Source organism: Sphaeramia orbicularis, chromosome 22 (assembly GCF_902148855.1).
Source record: "Sphaeramia orbicularis chromosome 22, fSphaOr1.1, whole genome shotgun sequence".
Classification (NCBI taxonomy): Eukaryota; Metazoa; Chordata; class Actinopteri; order Kurtiformes; family Apogonidae; genus Sphaeramia; species Sphaeramia orbicularis.
Window position 1 is genome coordinate 4290340 of NC_043978.1, and position 18346 is coordinate 4308685.

Genomic DNA, 18346 nt, shown 5'->3' on the forward strand with positions numbered 1-18346 from the left:
CAGGGATTTGAAACTTGGTGTCAGGAAAAATGGCATAGAATTGAAAAACACATTTCTAAGCCTTGACAACAACAGCAGTAATACCACTGACAATACCAGTAATATGGTGCACACATAGTTTACATGCATCTTGTTTGGCCTGAGTATCAAAGTAAAATGTTCCTATGTATCTGCTTTTTTCTTTCTTCCAAGCGACAACATTTTTCAGTTTCCCTTGTTGCAGCTTTACTGTTGTGTCGACACACTCTGACAGCAGTTCGATCAAAAACATATAAATGTGGGGGAGGGCAAGATGGCCGCATAGAAAGAGGCTGACTTTTCTGAGCTCTGCAATACAGCTTTGATATCTTCTACATAACCCTGATAAACTCAGCACTTAATGACGGTTTTTGTGTCTAATATGAATATAGATGAGTACTTTCTGAGACATTCGGACAAAATGCTGTCAAAAGAGGGTAAGAAATCAATCAAACCGAACAGACCAGAAGCTACTGCTAATCTGCCTGCGTTTCCCAGTGGAGGAGCAACAACTGCTAACCGCTACCACCAAGACTGTTCTTGACCCGGCTTTTTGTCACACTATTCAGGAAATAACGGCGAATATAACTAAAGTGACTGATGAAAAGCTGGTACCGTTAACCCAAACGCTACTGGCTCATGCTCTGGCACTGAGAAAGTTTGAAGAGGGAACCACCGAGACGGAGAACAGGATTTCTGCAGTAGAACACACATCTGAAAAGATGGAGATGCGGATCCAGGCACTTGAAAACCAAATCCAAAGCATGTCTGAGCACATGGATGACCTCGAGAACAGAGGTAGGAGAAAAAATGTACAGGTTATCAGCTTACAAAAAGACACTGAGGGCAGCAATCCAACGAAATTCTTCGAAAGCTGGCTACCCAACCTGCTCGGGCTGGAGACGAAAACCGGCCACGTGAAGATTGAAAGACCTCACCACACACTCGCTCCAAAGCCAGGGCTGAACCAGCGACCCCGACCCAACCTAAATCGTTTCCACAACTTTGCTGATAAGCAGAGGGTGTTGGACACCACTCGATACATTGGGACCGTGAAGTACCAGGATTCGAAAATCATGTTTTTCCAGGATCTGTCAGCTGCCGTTCTCCGCAGGCGGAAAGTGTTTGATGATGTGAAGAAACACCTGCGAGACATCAGGGCTAAATACATGATGCTCTACCCAGCCACACTGAAAGTGATCCACAATGGAGAAGCCTTGAGTCCCCCGCTAAAGCCATGACTTTTATTGATGCTCTTCAATCAACTTCATGTAAGTCACGAGCCATTTCGTTTTTGTTTGTGGGCAGAATTTTTTTTTTTTTTCCTTTCTTGGACTACAGTTCATAAAAGTTTGAACTATTTCTACAGTTTTTCTTGCTCTACAACTTTATGTTTACGGTGATTTGGCTGACTTATAACGTGATGTGATACTTAAACTAATAACAAATTATTTGGGGGGGGTTGAGGAGAGAACGCACTGTTTTTGGTTTGCCCATTCTAGTTAAAGGGTGGATCTTACTGTCATTCTGGTGGTGTTATTCAAGTTCAGAGCTAAAAGAGAAGTTAGTTAGGTTAGTGCTCGGCTATAAAGAAGGTGATGGTAATCCCCTGGTTATCATGTGGGGAATGTTCCTCTGATAGTGCTGTTGACACATTTGTTAGTTATAATGTGTGTTGTGTGTTTGTTTTTTATCAGCTGGTCTGTGGTCAGGTACATAACACTGGTCAACAACAAATTTATTGTTTAAGTTTTTTGAGCTGATTTAGGATAATTTTGGTGTGCTGAATCCAAAAATCACATTAATTTTGCTCAATCAGGTCAACTTTCTGAACTATGCTACATATTGGCTTTTTAACATTTTTGCTTACATTTATGGGCATTTTCACATCATATGATACAAAATTCTTTCATATTTCTTGCAGTAAACGAGTTCTGAAGATTTTACTTTTGCCAATTTATGATTAATGGGTTTTTTTTAATATTACAGGTGAATGAAGTGGCTTCGACAAGAAGATCTTGCAAACATAAGCCTGACGTATTCTGCTACATCTGCGGTGAATACACCATTGTACCTAACAGGAATCCTGTTAGAAAATGATTTTTTTTTTTTCTCTTAAAACCTATTTTGGGTGAGAACTACATAAAAAATCAACTGATGAAGTCACAAAAATGTAATCAATTTTGTGAGATCAAATTTTTCAAAATCAAATTAGCAAAAAAACCTGACCTGATTGAGAAAAACGGATGTCATTTTTGGATTTAGCGGTGCAAAATGGTCCTAATTCAGTTGAAAAAACCTAGACAACTTGCAAAAAACATTTTTTTTGTAACCCAGTGTAATCATTATAGAGGTTTCAGTACATTTGGGAGCTTTATTTATTTTTAGTAAACAATGTTATGACTGTTGATACATTGAAACTGTGCACCTGGAATATTAAGGGATGTCACTCACCCATTAAAAGGAAAAAAAATATTAGCATCTTTAAAAAAGGAAAAGATTGATATTGCTATGTTACAAGAAACACTTAAGTGATGAGGAGCACTTAAAGCTGCAGCAAGGTGGCTTTGATCAAGGTCTTCTTCTCATCTTTTACCAGTAAAAGTAAGGGGTGGCCATACTCCAGCAGGAAAAACTTACCTGTTAAAGTATCGAATGGATTAAAGATAAACATGGGCAGTTTTTACTTATTTCAGCATCCTTACATGGAGAAGCCTCTGCTCTCTCAGAGGCATTTGCAAAGTTAGCTGGCCTTGCAGTGGAAAGTACGATTGTAGAGGTGACTTGAATTGTCTTATGAACCCTTGATGGATAGGTTTCCTTTAGGTGCTTTATCCTTATCAAAACACTCAAAGCGAATAACGGTCTTTGTGAGGACTTTGATATTGGGACATTTGGAGAACACTTCATCCTGCAGATAAAGAATTCACCTTTTTTCTATCCCTCATAGTTGCTACACAAGAATTGACTTCTTTTTTGCACCAAAAGAACTTGTAGAGGCGGTTGTCTCCTGTTCAATTGGAAACATTATAATATCAGACCACACAGCAGTCTATATGGATATAACATTTAAAAAACTCTCCAAAAAACTCATTAGCTGGAGAATGGACACTTCAGTCTTAAAAGATCAAAAATTCATATCTTATTTCACCACAGAGGTGAAGCTAAAGGCTTAATTATATCTTATACTGTTAGCAAAAGACATAAAAATATGGAACAAGCCTTGCTGGAAAAAAAGACAGTATATCAGAGAAAGGATATGTCAAGAAACCTACAGCGACTAAATTGAAGGAAATTATTGCCATTCACGCTACTTTAGACTCCTTGCTAAAAAAAGAAGGCAAGAGAAAAATTGGGATATGCAAAACAAAGATTATTTGAACATGGGGACAAACTAGGAAGATATTTATCAAACTTAGCAAAAAAATGAAAGACCTCTCAAACTACTGAAAACATTTTAGATGAGTCAGGGACCTGCTCTTCTGATTCTAAACTAATTAATGACACTTTTAGAAATTTTTACATGAGATTATACCAGTCTGAACAAACAAGTAATACCACAACACTAATGGAAGCCTTTTTCTCTGAGCTTGATCTCCCAATTATATCACAGGATAAGAAATCTAAATTAAATGCCCCAATTTCTGTAACTGAATTGCGTGAGGCTATTCAGGACCTTCAGACAGGCAAAGCACCAGGCAGTGATGGTCTTGGTACTGAGTTCTATAAAGAATTTCAAGATCTTTTGTTAGAACCCATGATGATGAAATCATTCTTTTGAATGTGGCTCTCTCCCACCATCATTAAGGGAAGCCAATATCTCCTTGATCCTTAAAAAAGGGAAATGCCCCAATGATTGTTCTTCTTATAGGCCCATATCACTGCTGAATGTTGATTTAAAAATTATTTCTAAAGTCTTAACAAGGCATTTAGAGGACCTTTAACCACTCCTGATAAACGAGGACCAAACTGGCTTCATTAAGGGCTGTAATTCTTATAATATTAGAATATTGCTAAATATTATTCAGCTAACTGAACACCAGTCAATAGACAGTCTTGTGATTTCTTTAGGTCTTAAAAAGCCTTGACTATGTCGAGTGGTCTTATTTGTTTTTTACGATTGAGTGGTTCAGCTTAGGTCATGATTTTAAGTGGGTAAAGGTGCTGTACTACCAGCCAATGGCTGCAGTCATAACAAATGGACTTAGGTTAGCAAATTTTGAGGTCTGGAGGGGCAGTCAGCAGGGTTGTCCTTTGTCACCGCTACTGTTTGCAGTGGCAATTGAACCTTTAGCAGAAGCTATTAGGTGAGACCCTTTGATAGCTGGAGTGGATGTGGGTGAAAAATCACATAAAATCAAATTATATGCAGATGATGTGTTATTGTTTATGTTAAGTCCCTCAATATCAGTCCCTCGTGTAATTCAGATTATTGCTCAGTTTGGTGCCTTTTCTGGATACAAAATTAATTTTTCTAAATCAGAGGCGATGCCCTTGGGCAATTTACATCAACAGCCAGATAGCCCTGATCCCTTCCCATTCAAATGGTCCCCTGCAGCCTTCATATACTTAGGCATATACATTACACCTAAATTTAGTCAGATGTTTCAATCCAACTTTTATCCCGTATTTAATAGAATTAAGCAAGATCTGGAGAGATGGAACAATCATCCTGTTTCATGGATGGGCAGAATTTCACATGTAAAAATGAATATCCTCCAACGCTTGCTCTATCCAATACAAATGATTCCAGCTTTATTCAACCATAAAATATTGAAGAAACTTAACGGTTGGTTTAGTTCTTTTATATGGTGTAAACAAAGTCCATGGATTAGGATGTCAGTGCTACAGTTACCAAGTGCTATGGGTGGGCTGACAGACATGTCTCCCAGACATTAAGAAATATCACTTGAGTGTTCATTTAAGATATATAGCTGATTGGATTAAAGATGATTCTTCTTCAATTTGGCTTGACATTGAGAAGTCCCTCTCTAACTGTCCTCTTAAAAATCTACTTTTCATTGGTAAACTGACGTGCATCAAAAAGCTCTGCAATAACCCAATTATAATGAATACTGTTAGGGCATGGAGGATTACACAACGCATGGAAGGTAGATCAGGGCTTACATCAATCTTCACTCCGATTGCCAACAACCCCAATTTTCTCCCAGGGATTCTGGACACAGCTTTCAGGGGCTGGTCAGCTAAAGGACTTTCCTCTTTGGGAGATCTTTTTGATGGCTCTATTCTTGTGTCTTTCAACCAGGTTATGGAGAAACATGGCATATTGAGGGGGGGACTGTAGCTTTAATTTGTATTTCAGTTCAAGGAGCAGTTTATTAGTGTCTGCTATGCACTTATGTAAGTTTGCGTTGAACTTTGACAATTACTCAGTGATGTTGAGTCCATTTCTAAGCAGATGGGAGGTAGTGTTTTATATTGTCACCAATACAGAGGAACAAAACACAGACACAAAATATTATGGTTTAGCACTTTCTAGTAAGTTATTTACATGACTAATAAAAATGAGTAGTCCACTGTTATTCCAGTTCACATGCAGCTGTGTATATCATGATTAAAAGTGATGTTTTTTCATTTGTGGTCAATGTTCCACTATGGGAATTCAGCCTCCAGCTTCACCTAAAGGTCAGCTTTTCCATATTTGCTCAGATCCATGAGCCTCTTCCTATCCTTTGTCATGGTATTTAACAGTAGGCGTATTTCTCCTCCTGATCAGAAATGTGGACTTTGACTCGAAACAGAGGCAGTAAAACCTGAAAATGACACATTCTGAAGGTGCTGTAAAACTTCTCCAAAGAATTCTCATAAAACCAGAATAGGATGAGCATATCCCATACCTTAAATGGAATGTACTCCTTTCAGAAAATGGCCGAATTCAAAATATCCCAATGGAATGTGTTGTTTACATGTACAGAATTCTGTAACAGGTAGTGTACCCGGAGGACCCAAATGCGACATGCTTAGACACCCAGGTAATAGTCAGTAACAGTCTTAAATGAATCTGAGCACGTAGTGCTAGTAACAGGAATGCCATACTTACAACAGTGACAATTATCATAGTAAGAGTTCTTTGATACTGTTTGGCTGGGTTGAGATGAGTTCAGGTGGACAGGTATCGCCCGGATTTGAACCTGTGGTTTCCATGTGGCAGACGAGACGTCATCTCTTGGCCAGAAGAGGAGGCTAGATGCAGCAATGAGGAGGTTGTGGGCGGAGAAAACATGGCAACCAAAGATGACTGTATGGTATCTATACGGTAACTGAGACCAGAATGAGGCTTTGGCTGAAATACAGATGGGTATTAAACTCAGGCAGGTTGTGACTGAGTTTTCTTTCTATCAGCGACTAGGATACCCAGGGCCTCTGCTGTTCCAGGACTTGTAGTCACAATAAAGCACCTATCAACCTGAGGCCCAGGGAGAGAGCGCTCTCCCCCAGCGCTATACCAACACTAACGTCTCACATATTGAACAAAGAACAAACAACTAGATGGTCCAATAAGATAAATTTAATCCAAATTCCTTGCAATCAGATAACTGGTCCCACTAAAACTAATCTGAAGCTCGCTGTGCTCAATGTCAGATCTTTACATAACAAATCATTTTTAATTAATAATTTTATTTCCTCTTATAATCTTGATTTTATGTTTTTAACTGAGACATGGCTTGATAGCAAGACGGGTAAAGCAGTTCTGATTGAATCCACCCCAACTAACTTTGCATCTATATCAGAAATATGAGAAAAGAAAAAAGGTGGAGTTGTATGTGCATTATTTAGGGATGATATAGTTACCCATAAGCTTTCATTTGGGGTGTTTTCATCTTTTGAGTATGTATCTTTCAAAATGGAGCAAAATTTATTTCCTTCCATACTCTGTCATCATATACAGGCCTCATCAACAGTGTCAAAGTTTTATTGATGATTTTACTGAGATGCTTTCAGTTGTGTGCACAGAGTTTGACTGTATCATCATTACAGGTGATCTGAATGTACATGTGGATAATGTGTGTGACAGAAATGCAAAAGAACTCTGTGCTGTCCTTGAAACCTTTGGTATAATTCAGCATGTGAGTGAGCCCACCCACAGCAGAGGGCACACTGTGGACCTACTCATTACTAAGGGGGTAAATATTTCAAGTGTCAATGTGGTTGATGTTGCTTTATCTGATCATTTCTGTGTCTTCTTTGAACTGTCAGTAATTCCCAAACCAACGGCTGGACCTGCAGTTGTTCAGAGCAGACACATTAATGACAGCACAGGCACGCTGTTTATGGATATGATTAGGTTTGAAAACACCTCATGTTCTTATGTTGACAATCTGTTGAACTCATATTCTTCTTGTGTTCTAAATGTTCTGGACACCATTGCTCCTGTTAAGGTTAAAATGGTTAGAAATTGGCAGAAAGCACCATGGAGAAATGATGACTCGGTCAGGGCACAAAGAAGGCGTGCCGGAGGGCCGAATAGAAATGGCGCAAGTCTAAGCTTCAGGTTCATTATGAGATTTACAAAGAACAGTTGTGTGTGTTCAACCAAATTTTGCATAGAACAAGGGAGAGGTATTTTTCAGAAGTGATTACCAAGTGCAGTAACAACTCTTGTGTCCTGTTTGCAACTGTAAATAGGTTAACAAACCCTCCTGCTCCATTGCCTTCAGAACTAGTTTCCACATCAAAGTGCAATGAGTTTGCAACATTCTTTAATGACAAGGTTCAGGGCATTAAACACTCAATTAATCCCACAACACAGTTACCACTGCAGCCTTCCACACACCTAGAGCTGACGCATTTCACACCTGTCACTGACAAACAGTCCAAGAGACCATCTCCAGTCTGAGTTCAGCCACATGTTGCCTCGAAGAGTTGCCCACTAGATTTCTAAAATCTGTGCTGAGCAGTTTGTTACCCCAGCTCACTCACTTAGTTAATATTTCATTACAATCTGTAACATTTCCCAGGGCCTTGAAAACTGCTGTCATTAGGCCTCTCCTAAAGAAGAGTAGTCTTGATGCAACAGTACTGAACAACTATCGGCCCATATCAAATCTGCCGTTCTTAGGTAAAGTCCTTGAGAGAGTTTTTTACCAACAGCTCTCTGACTTTCTTCTATTGAACAACTGCTTTGATAATTTCCAGTCAGATTTCAGGCCCTATCACAGCACTGAGACTGCTCTGATCAAAGTGACAAATGACATCCGCCTGAACACAGACAAAGGTAAAGTAACAGTCTTAGTCCTGCTGGATCTGAGTGCTGCATTCGATACAGTTGATCATGTAATTCTGTTACAGAGGTTAGAGGACTGGGTAGGCATCTCTGGTCCTGCCCTGAAATGGTTCAAGTTCTACCTTGAGGACAGGAAGTATTTTGTTCAAATCGGAAACTGTGTGTCAGACCAAATGGTAGTGACCTGTGGGGTCCCCCAGGGGTCCATCCTGGGACCCCTCTTGTTCAGTCTTTACATGTTGACCCTGGGCCAGTTAATACACAGTAATAACGTGTCCTACCACAACTATGCAGACGACACTCAGATTTACATCTCGCTGACAGCAGGTGAACATGGGCCTGTGGACTCACTCTGTGACTGCCTCCAACAGATCACTGTGTGGATGCAAAACAACTTTCTCCAACTAAATTCAGACAAGACTAAAGTCATTGTCTTTGGCGCACAAAAAGCCAGAGAAAGCGTCAGCAGTTATCTGGAATCTGTTACTCTAAAAGCTAAAAACCAGGTTAGAAATCTAGGGGTAATAATGGACTCAGACCTAAACTTTAACAGCCACATTAAATCAATTACATCATCAGCCTTTTATCATCTCAAAAACATTGCCAGAATCAAAGGTTTACTGTCTAAACCAGACTTAGAGAGACTTATCCATGCATTTATCTCTAGCAGGTTAGACTACTGTAACGGCCTTCTCACTGGACTCTCTAAACGAGCTGTAAGACAGCTGCAGTACATCCAGAATGCTGCTGCTCAAGTCCTGACTAGAACCAGGAAGTATGACCATATCAGTTCTGTGCTCAGATCTCTGCACTGGCTTCCTGTCACTCAGAGAATAGACTTTAAAACAGCTCTGCTCATTTATAAGTCTGTCCATGGTCTAGCACCAAAGTACATCTCTGACATGTTGCTCCCATATGAACCATCTCGGACCCTGAGAACCTCAGGGACTGGTCTTTTGCTGGTACCCAGAGTCAGGACTAAACAGGGTGAAGCTGCGTTTAAGTTTTATGCAGCTAAACTCTGGAACAGTCTTCCTGATGATACTCTGTGCATGTTTAATTCCAGGCTGAAAACAGCTCTGTTCAACTGTGCATATAACAACTGAAAGGGCTCTATATGCACTCTGACCTTTTACTTTGTTTTAACTGATTATTAGTTTGTGTTTTATTGATTATGTTTTAATTATAATTGTGTGTTTTTTAATCTGTCTCTTTTCCATTTTTGTAAAGCACTGTGAATTGCCCTCTGTATGAATTGTGCTATTACAAATAAATCTGCCTGCCTTGCCTTGCCTTCTTACCGTAGAACCTACATTACTGGCACTAACTTTCACCTGAACTGAAGGCAGTCTCAGAATTTAGAACTGTCCCCATGCACATAAATACATTGTATACCTTACCTATCTCTCTCTGTATATATCTGTGTCTCTGTCTCTCAAATGTCACTCAGTACACGTAAGGTACGCACAGGAGGATGTACGGACGTACGTCTGCAGGCGCCAATGTTCATGTTCAACATATGAAATCCGACATCAGAGCAAACTGCTGACTTCCTCTAATTAGCGAATTATTTTGACATGATGTGAAATTTTCGATTCGGTTTTATGTTACATTTTACAGTCTGATTGAGTTGCCACATTTCGCCATAAATTCTCTACCATGGTTCGTGTGATCGGGCCCTGGTCCTGAAACTGAATTAGGTCATTTCCCACATTGCTAATGTGATCGTCACAGAAAATTAAATCTTTCATGCATTTTTAGTTACATCAAAGATGAATGTTCAACTCCTCGACATGTAATAAGGCCTACCCTTAACTTAAAAAAATAATTAGGCCTGTTGATTGTCTTGTTTTTCATGATTAAAAAACAAAACAAAAAAACATCCCCCTCTCTGTTTTTTTGACAAATCGCACCCTATACATATGTATGTGTGTGAGTGTGTGTAGTGTGTGTGTGTGTGTGTGTGTGTGTGTGTACACACAGAGTCAGCCAAAATAATGTATACACACATCAGGAAAGAAAAACTGGCATAAAATTAAATTTTTATAAGTACTTCTATACATAGATACCTCTTTCAAAGTTTGATCAATTTACGATAACACTGTGTACAGTTGTACGATGTTTTCCCAACAGATGGCGTTACCCTCATGAATGTAGCATTAACAAGTGATGTCTACAACATAGCAGCGGTACGATTGTCAATTGAGGAACGTAAGATCTTTTTAAAGTGGTACTTAAAATTTGAGAATGTTGTTGAAGTTCAAAGGCTATGAAGGCGTGAGTTTGGTTCAGAACCTCCTACATGCCTGACAATTTCACAGATCCGTGATCAGTTCGGTGTAGTTGAGTTCCCCGCACATTCTCCTAATTTAACACCTGCAGACTTTTACCTATGGGCAGGATGTTGTGTATCACAGGAAACTGACTACATTGGTGGCTTTTAGACAAGAAATTGAAAATGCATGTGCAGCAATCCCATTGGACACTTTGGCCAACGTTACCTAAGCAGTAGTTCGCCATACACGTAAATGTCTGGAACCAAATGGCCACCACTTTGAGCACCTCTTGTAATTGTAGAGGCCAAAGGTAACTTGTATTAATCTCTTAATGTCTGAATAAATTTGATATTGAAATATTTATGCAAGTTGTTCTTTTCCTGATGTGTGTATGCATTATTTTGGCTGACTGTGTGTGTGTGTGTGTGTGCGTGCGTGCGTGCGTGTGACTGAATAGATAAATAAATAAATAAATAAATAAATAAAGTGGCTTGCAAAAGTATTCATACCCCTTGATATTTTCCACATTTCGTCAAGTGACAGCCACATATATTTTTATCGGAATTTTATGTGAAAGACCAACACAAAGTGGCATACAATTGTGAAGTAGAAAGAAAATGATACATGATTTAAAATTTTATTTACAAATAAAAAACTGAAAAGTATGGTATTCAGCCCCCCGGAGTTAATATTTTGTGGAACCACCTTTTTTTTTTTTTTGCAATTACAGCTGCAAGTCTTTTGGGGTATGTCTCTACCAGCTTTGCACATCTAGAGACTGAAATTTTTGCCCATTCTTCTTTGCAAAACAGTTCAAGTTCAGTCAGATTAGATGGAGAGCGTTTGTGAATGGCAGTTTTCAGATCTTGCCACAGATTCTCGATTGGATTTAGGTCTGGACTTTGACTGGGCCATTCTAACACATGAATATGTTTTGTTTTAAAGCATTCCATTGTAGCCCTGGCTTTATGTTTAGGGTCGTTGTCCTGCTGGAAGGTGAACCTCCACCCCAGTCTCAAGTCTTTTGCAGACTCCAACAGGTTTTCTTCCAAGATTGCCCTGTATTTGGCTCCATCCATCTTCCCATCAATTCTGACCATCTTCCCTGTCCCTGCTGAAGAGAAGCACCCCCAGAGCATGATGCTGCCACCACCATGTTTGACAGTGGGGATGGTGTGTTCAGGGTGATATGCAGTGTAATTTTTCCGCCACACATAGCATTTTGCATTTATCCCAAAAAGTTCAACTTTGGTCTCATCTGACCAGAGCACCTTCTTCCACATGCAAACTGTAAATGGGACTTCTTGTGGTTTTCTTTTAACAATGGCTTTCTTCTCGCCACTCTTCCATAAAGGCCATATTTGTGCAGTGCATGACTAATAGTTGTCCTGTGAACAGATTCCCCCACCTGAGCAGTGGATCTCTGCAGTTCGTCCAGAGTCACCATGGGCCTCTTGGCTGCATCTCTGATCAATACTCTCCTTGTTCAGGCTGTAAATTTCGGTGGACGGCCGTGTCTTGGCAGATTTGCAGTTGTGCCATATGCTTTCCACTTCTGGATGATTGATTGAACAGTGAGATTTTCAAAGCTTGAGAAATCTTTTTATAACCTAATCCTGCTTTAAACTTCTCCACAACTTTATCTCTGACCTATCTAGTGTGTTCCTTGGACTACATGATGCTGTTTTCTTCCCAAGATTCTCTTAACAAACATCTGAGGCCATCACAGAACAGATGTATTTGTACTGAGATTAGATTACACACAGGTGGACTCTCTTTAGTCATTTGGTCAACATTTGATCATTCAGTAATCATCAGACAACTTCTGAAGGCAACTGGTGGCACTCAGAGAACAGGGGGCTGAATACTTTTGCAGACCGCACTTTTCAGTTTTCTATTTGTAAAACAATATTAAAATCATGTATCATTTTCTTTGTACTTCACAACTGTGTGTGTGTGTGTGTGTGTATACATATATATATATATATATATATATATATATATATACACACACACATATATATATATATATATATATGCACACATACATATATATATATATATATATATATATATATGTGTGTGTGTGTGTGTGTGTGTGTGTGGTGTGTTGTGTGGTGTGTGTGTATGTATATATATATATATATATATATATATATATATATATATATATATATATATATATATATATATATATAAAATATACACACACATTTGAATCCCGGCAGAAGCAAAGCATGGATCCTGGTGAGCCCTTGGGCAAGGCCCTTTACGCTATACCTCTGACTGAGCATTACAATAAATGATAGAGTCATACCAGCTCGGACGTCACCTGGGACAACAATCAGGGTGCAAGCATCAGGTGTTGGGGAACCAGGACATCCTGATGTCAAATTGGCTACTGGAACAAGACATTCATGGCGCAAGGCAGAGAACATGGTACTGATGGAGTGTTACTACAGGAGTAACCCCAGTGAGAGAGGGTACATGCAGAGGATGTGGGAGAAATGGTTGCTTTGAAACCCCACATCCTCACTGACTAAGAAATGGCTTTTAGCTCAGTGTTCAAATATCCACAATAAGAAGTTGCTATCACAGCTAGAGATTGATGAAGTACAGTGTTGTACCTCATCCACGGTACGAAGATGCTATGGCATCTTTGTAAGCTGATGACAGGTCAGCTTGGGGGTGGTTTCAGGCCATGTAAACAAAAAATATGGAGAAGGACCAGCTCAGCTGTCTCCTTGGCTGATGGAAGCTTAGGCAGGGCCACAAAGTGAGCCATTTTAGAACATGTCCACCACAGAGAGGATGACTGTGTTACCACTGGAAGGAGATAGGCCTGAGGCAAAGTCTAAAGAGGTGTGAGAACAGGGACAATGAGGAACTGGGAGAGGTTGAAGGGGTTCAGATGGGGCTTGATGTGAGGGTTTGTATTGATTGCATACAGGCAGGCCTTGACAAAATCTCGGGTATCCTTTTCCAATGAGAACCACCAGAAACGCTGGAGGAGAGCGTCCCAAGTTCACTGGGAACCCGAATGGCAGGTGAGCTTGAAGGAATGAGTCCATTACAGTATTTCAGACCTCAAGCAGGAGGAACAAAAAGGCGGTTAAGGGGACAACCACTGGGCATTGGTCGGTCTTCTATGGCAGACTTGACCTCTCTCCTCAATGTCCCAGGACCATGCAAGGGTAGGAACAATGAAGATGAGTTCTTCCGCAGAGGTATCTCCTCTCAGGAACTGTCTAGACAGCAGGCATCAGGTTTAGCGTTGCAGGACCCAGGGCGGTAGAAGAGAGTAAAGTAAAAGTGGGTAAAAAAAAACAGAGACCAACATGCTTGGTGGGGGTTCAATCTCTTGGCTGTCCTGATATACTCCAAATTTTTGTGGTCTGTCCATACCAGAAAAGGTACTCTGGTGTTCTCTAACCAGTGCTGCCACTCCTCCAAAGTCAGCTTGACGGCCAACAGTTTCCCTGTTGCTAATGTCATAGTTCCTCTCTGCAGGTGAGAGCCACTGGGAGAAAAAGGCACAGGGATGTAGCTTCTGGTCAATGACTGCTCGCTGGGACAGAACTACCCCCACCCCTACATCAGAGGCATCCACTTCAACCATGAACTGGCAAACAGGGTCTGGGGTTTGGAGAATGGGTGCAGAGGTGAACTTGGACTTGAGGGTCTGGAAGGCCTCATCAGCAGCCGGGGACCATGAAAAGGTACCTTGGAAGAGGTAAGGGCTGTGAGGGTGGCCACAGAACTGAAATTTTGGAGGGCATGTCAGTAGAAATTAGCAAACCCCAGGAAACATTGCAGCTGCATGCGGGAGTCAGAAACAGGCTGGGATGCAATGGCAGAGACCTTTGCTGGGTCCATCTGCAGGTTGCCTTGTGCTACAACATACCCCAGAAAGGCAACAGAGGAAGCGTGAAACTCATACTTCTCAGCTTTAACAAAGAGGGAGTTTCCGAGGAGGCTCTGTAGAATAGCTTGAACATGGTGGACATGCTCCTCACAGGACTTTAAGATGAGGATGTCATCCAGGTAGACACAGACGAATTTATTTAGCATGTCCCTCAATGCGTCACTGATCAAGGCCTGGAAGACAGCTGGGGCGTTGGTTAGGCCGAAAGGCATCACAAGATACTCGTAGTGGCCACTACAGGTGTTGAATGCTGTCTTCCATTCATCTTTCTCTCAGATATGGACCAGGTGGTAAGCCTTACGAAGATTTGGTTTAGTAAAAATGGTGGATTCTTGAAGTTGTTAAAAGGGGCAATGACACGAGCGGTAGCAATTCTTGATGGTGATATCATTTAGGCGTCTGTATGCAGGGCCTCAGAGTCTTGTCTTTCTTCTCTACGAAGAAGCCTGCCCCAGCAGGTGACAATGAAGGAAGGATAATGCCCACAGCTAAAGAGTCATTGATGTAAGTTTCCATCGCCTCTCTCTCGGGAGTACACAAAAAAATAAAGGCGACCCCTAGGGGGCGACATTCCAGGCTGAAGATCAATGGCACAGTCGTAGGGACTATGAGGCAATGACGTGGCTTTAACCTTGCTGAAAACCTTCTGGAAGTCGTGGTACTCAGGGGGATCCCCAAGACATTGGGTGCCTGGTTGCTGGGTGGCAATCGAAGAGGCGAGGAGGCATGCTTCAGGCAGACGTGGTGACAAAAGGACTCCACTCGAGAATAGCCCTGGTGGTCCAGTCACTGTGGGGATTGTGGTGTCAGAGCCATGGAAAAACCCAGAATAAGCAAGTCAAAAACGGACAAGGTCAGCAACAGGATCTCAGGAACCGATGAAACGCTGGAGAGTCAGGTGAAATCCACGGAAAATCTGGCAATGAGTAGCAGAACAGGAGCTGCTTATAACCTTACCCACTGATTAGATGCAACTGTCAGCAGCATGTTAAACTCATGTTGCTGATGAAGTGAGAGAGAGGGCAGAAGCAGAGCAGATTGTGACATTCATATACTCAGACTCGCCAAAAAAAAACAAAAGTTACAGAAACAAGTTAAAAATCCAATGGTAAAACGTATGATCAAGATATGGTGTGATGCTAAAAATTATCTAAAAGAATCATACTTACTGTAACAATTTAGCCCAATAAGGGGAAACTAGCCATTTCCACAGAGCAGATGCAGCATTTAAATTATGGAATTCAAAAGGAATTCAAAAGATCTAACACTTATTTTCATTACATTCAAATACCATGAAGTCCTTTGATGAGATGAGAATTATATTCAGTTTAGATCGAAAACATTTTTTCTAAATGCCTTCAGCTTCAAAACTTTATTAGATTTAAATCAAAACAATGCTTTCACCTGACCCACTTACTTATCTTTGGAAAAATTTTTGATAAGATAGTCTGAGAAAAGGTATTCTTTTGGGGTTTCACAATACCTTCACAACATATTGATCTGAAAACTCACAGGGAGCGTGAAGTTGGTTCCGTAAACGGAACCAGTTCCGAGTTCCGAAAATGGAACTGCTCCGTTTACGGAACCAGTTCCGTTTTCGGAACTCGCAACCAGTTCCGTTTAAGGGTCCAGTTCCGTTTAAGGGTCCAGTCCCGTTTAAGGGTCCAGTTCCGTTTACAGATTCAGATCCGTTTAAGTGTCATGGAAGTAAGCCGTGCTCCGACCTCCAAGCACCGCTTAGCGCCCTCCAAGCCTGGCTCCTGCGGGGCTTGGAGCTGCTCTAACCTGCAGTGAATTGTGAGAACAAGCCGGTCCTCCACGGACCTTGGATCTTGTTCTGAATAAGCCCCGCAGCGCCCTCCAAGGCCCGCAGGAGCTGGGCTTGGAGGGCGCTAAGCGGTGCTTGGAGGTCGGAGCATGACATACTTCCATGACACTTAAATGGAACTGGACCCTTAAACGGGACTGGATCCTTAAATGGGACTGGAACCTTAAACGGAACTGGTTGTGAGTGCCGAACTCGGAACTGGTTCCGTTTTACGGAACCAACTTCACGCTCCCAAACTCACAGAAGTGGCTAAATGCTTGAAAGCGGCTTGTGCCAGAGTGCAAACCAAATCAATAAATGCATACCATAAATAGATACATTACAAATAGTTAATGCAGATGTATGTTACACCGGTAGAACTAAAAAGATATAATAAAAACATACCAGACATATGCACAAAATGTATGGAAAGTAAAGGAACGCTTTTTTATTGCTTAGGGCAATATAGGAAAATCTATATGTTTTGGAAAGAGGTGGGAGTAACAATTGAAAAAAAAAAATTCTAAACAAATTATATTGAACCCTCAGCTCTTCTTGTTGGGTCAATATCCAGAAAAATATAACTTCAACAAAAATGAAAGGATGCTCATAGACCTTAGCTTGCTTAATGCCAAAAAAAAGTATTGCACTAATGTGGAAAAGGACTCACAGACCAGATGTGACTGTGGATGAGACAGATTTTAATAAGCCTTCCACTTAAAAGAATCTAACAAAACATGTGTTTGAGAATATATAGGGACCTTTTATTACCTCTGCCAGGAGGTATTGTGATCACTTTGCTTTGTGTGTGTGCGTGTTTGTTTGATTGTTTGTTTGTTTGTTTGTTTGTTTGTTTGTTTGTTAGCAAGATAACTCAAAAAGTTATGGATGGATTTTCATGAAATTTTCAGGAAATGTTGATACTGACACAAGGAAGAAATGATTAAATTTTGGTGGTGATCGGGGGGAGGGATCTGTCTTGGTGGAGGTCTGTGCTCTCCAAGTGCTTTTCTTGTGAAATATGTTGAGAATGCAAACATATCACTCAAAGAAGATGGCGAATGATGTACGTGGACCTTGTAGTGTCCTTTTCCGTTTAGCTTTTTGTTGCTATGATCTATCACATTGATTTTTTTTTTTTTTTTTGTACATAAGATGTGTGATGCTATTTTTTCTGTTTTTTGTAATGTGCATGATATGCTGTACCATGTGTAGATTGCCTGGTTTAAACAGAGGAGTGCTGGAATCTGTTCTATCCTCTTATTAGGTGTCACGATTGTTTGTCCGTGTTTTATTCAGAGTTTGAATAAAAGTATTGTGGTGGAAAAAAATGAGTGTGCCTGTGATTAAAAAGTGTAATTAAAAGATAAGGTGATGGAACTTTTTTGTCTGTGTGACAAGCATCAACTACATCTATAAAATACAATAAACCGGACGGTGTAAACACAAATATTTTCTAAGAAATAGATGTTCAGGTGAATTTAAAATCACAGATTTTAGTTTTAGTATTGCAGTTTAGATAGCGAATAGTACTCCTGTGGAAAATCAATTTGTAGTTTAAACCATAAAGACCCATACATCTATCTCCGATCAAAAGCATTTATTTATGTAAACTGTTTAATACCTGTTGATTCACTAATCCTATCAATACATGTAAATAACTGGTGTAAAATACAGTTTGACATCTTTTCATGGTCATCAGATTTGGCCCACTTGGACATTCAGAGGCTCCGTAGTGAATGTGGAAACACTGTCATCTTCTACAACATTGATTCAACGGTAAAATCCATGGAGTCTGATAAGTGACTGTGGATGAAGGCATGATTTACGATAAGTTAATGACAGAGTTTACTTAAAGCCACTTTTTCTTCAGTTATCTCTGTTTTGTTATATATAGGAAAAGGCATGATTCACACTCAAAAATGTTAAATGCAGAGAATAATATTATAATAAATGGTGATAAATCAGTTGGGAAAGAAAAAAACAAATCCTGGAAAACTGTGGAAAAAAATGGTTATGAGTTTTCAAGGGTTAACAGCCTATAGATCCATGCTGCCGAACAATAGCATAAGTGT